Here is a 3,464-nt window from a genome sequence, read left to right on the forward strand (position 1 = left end):
GACAAAATATAAAGCGCGTAAGCGCCACATTGCTGTCTAATGGATAAACATTGGTACGGAACCCATAGGAATGTAAACAAAATTTATACTTATTGTTAAAATCTCTATAAAATATCTGATAATTTGATGTGCATATGTCTAATGATCATTTTTGACCTCCAAAAAGCATTTTTTTTTTATTTTTATCGTTAGATCGTTAGATTCCGAAACCGCTAGACCTGCCCTCATGAACATTTGATCAATTCTTCATCTTGTCAATACAAGTAAAATGTTTTTTGAATTATTAAAATCGGACGCTCCGTTCTCCTAAAAACTGAGTTACCGTTTTCGGCACTTTTTGCCCCTATCTTCGGAACGGCTAGACCTGTCTTTGCCAAAAACTAATCAGCACGTCTCCTTATCAATACAAATCGAATGGTTTTTGAATTATTCAAATCGGTTGATCCGTGTTCCCGAAATCGTCAACGAAAATTTGTATCCGAACTAGTGATGAGCGTTGAATCAACGAACGGTTATTTTCAACCGTTTCTCCTTCGTTAACTAACTAACCGTTTCGTCGCAACGAAATAACTAGTTGAAAATCAACTGGTTTCAAAGTAGTTGAAAACATGGCGGCCAGTTAGTTATTCTACGATATAGAAATTCGTTCGTTGTCGAAAACGAACGTAAGCAGGTACCTAAAACTTAGGTCTGACGTCAGAAAGGATCAACTAATACTATGAAAATCGCTTATTGTTAGGCTACTGCTTTTATAATATTGCAGATGTACTGAGATGTAAAAGAGACTTGCAACATGCGGCAAATCGTTTAATTTTAGAAAATCAGTTACATTTATTTTAGTTTTCAATGGTTAATATTTTTTCACGAAATTCTCATAGCACTTATCTTGTAATAATTTTTTTAAACTAAACCTGAAAATTGATTTTTTTTTTCAGAACATTTTTATATAACTAAATATTTTTATATTGCTTTTTCATATAACATGTAAATTCGATGTTTTAGTATATGGCTGTGCTGTAATGAAAATATTTAAGTTTTTTAAATTAAACCTTAGTATTATTAATAATAAATGTGATATATATATATATATATATATATATATATATATATACATGTGTGTGTGTGTGTGTAATGTGACATTTCACATTTATTTCTTTTTATTCATCAAATCCAACGTCAACTTGACTTTTATAAGAACAAACTTCATATTAGCAACTTTCAATGAAACAGTTATTTCAACTATCAGTTTCTTAACGTTGCCAGCGTTGAATCGTTAAAAATAACTATAGTTGAAAAATAACTAGTTATTTAACTAGTTGACGAAACCCCGATAACCGTTTCGTTTCGTTGACGGCAAAACCGTCAACGACCAACCTCTAATCCGAACACACACACATACACGCACACACACATACATACACATACACACACACATACATCCATTTTTTCTAAGGTATGGTAAAATGTTCAGAAGGTTTTGAAACGTAAAAATTTTCATTTTCGATTTTTTTGCGATTACTATAACTTGCCCTACGGGAAGTTAAAAAAACTTAATTCAAAAGAAAAGTTTCATTTCACAATGATAAAATTATAGCGCCAATAATCTGTGACTGAATCTCAATGTTGTCCTAACAATAAATATTTTCAATTATAAGTCTATGAAAGTGTTTTTATTTGCATATAAATTAGATTGATAATTAACAGTAGCTTTTCAAAAGGAAACCCCAGTGATTTACCGTTTATATGTGTACTCTACATCTGATGTTTGTTTTGTTGTTACCAAGAAAGAAAAGAAAACTATAATATGCATATTAAATTATAAACACTTATACACTACATGTATACACACATAACATTTGCAGTTTAGTGAAACATAAACTAAAAAGATATAGTATATTGTCAAATATTGTATCAATTCTATTAAATCGGACTCTTAGGTCTTTTAGCATAAGTGGTGTTATGACTCGCTATTAGTTCATTTTGGTGTTGGTCGACTTTGCATTTGTAAATGCGGGCACCTGTAGGGTAAGTTATTGTAATCGTCCAAAAATCGAAATTGAAATTTTTACATTTCTCGACGTTTTGAAGGTTTCTGAACATTTTGGCATACCTCAGAAAAAATGGATGTGTTTGTGTGTTTGTGTATGTATGTATGGATACAATATTTCGTCCACGTTTTCGGGCGCACGGATCAACCGATTTGAATGGTTCAAAAAACATTCGATTCCTATTGATCGGAAGATGTGCTGATTAGTTTTTGGCAAAGGCAGCTCCATCCGTTTCGGAGATACGGAGCAAAGAGTGCAGAAAATAGAAATTGAGTTTTTGAGAGAACGGAGCATCCGATTTGAATGATCTAAAAAACATTCAATTAGTAATGATTGGGAGAAAGGGTGATTAGTTTTTGGCAAAGGCAGGTCCAGCGGTTTTGGAGTTACTGAGCTAAATGTGAAAAAATGGCAGTTTTTGAGATAACGAAGCGACCGATTTGAATGATTCAAAGAACTTTCTGCTTGTTTTAACAAAAAAAATAATTTAAGAAAAAAAATTTTTTGTTTCAATTTTTTTTTTCAAATATAATTTTTTTTTGTATATCGAAAATAATTCAGATTTTATTTTCAATTCTGACTAAAGTTCTAATATACTTTAAACAAATAATTTCAACTTTGCAGTTCAGTTTATATAATTCTTATAAATATTAGACAATGTTACAATATTTATAATAATGTATTTGAAAACATTCAATATTCCTCAAACATTTTGTTACGGTACGGGGAGTTCCAGCAATTTGCCTTAAGGCACGATGCCACACACCCCACTAGTTTTAATTTGTTTTCTGATTATAAGAGTATTCGGATCTTGATGTATTGAACCATCTCGGGACATATCTTGACTCAAAGCTATAGAAGTGTAAGTATTTCCACAAAAATGTAAATTCATACGTACTAACACTCGTTTTGCTTTTTGCATAAACTCTTAGATTTCACTGTCATATCGGGTATTGCATAGATCCAACTGTCGGACGATTACGTTACGTTAATTCAGTGTCCGATTCGTGTCTGTTAGCTGAAATGGGTACTTGTATGCGGGTAATGAAGCGTATACGTCACGCCCACCACGTTATGATTACGGTTTCGGCTACCGGTTTAAGTGTAGGAGTTACTCCGCCCAGATCGTCAGCGTAGCTCGTCGATCGTCCCGGGACGCCGCCTGACTTCACACTCCCGGGTAGGGGGCTACGCCGCCGCGAGGGTAACGCTTTCGAGTCCGGTCGACGTGCCGACAGCGAGGAGCGCGAGCCGACAGTCGCGCGCTGACTTGTGACTGCGCTACATAGCATCTGTGTTATTGTCAGAGGAGAATTGATGGGATTGCTCACGTGCATATGGAAATAGGAATAAAATTTACCGGAACTATCATTTTATTGCAATCGGTATTTTGATGAAAGTATAAACTTAAACATG

This window comes from Ctenocephalides felis, unplaced genomic scaffold (assembly GCF_003426905.1).
Source record: "Ctenocephalides felis isolate EL2017-DRISC unplaced genomic scaffold, ASM342690v1 CF-g0.4_SCAFFOLD_01886, whole genome shotgun sequence".
Taxonomy (NCBI): domain Eukaryota; kingdom Metazoa; phylum Arthropoda; class Insecta; order Siphonaptera; family Pulicidae; genus Ctenocephalides; species Ctenocephalides felis.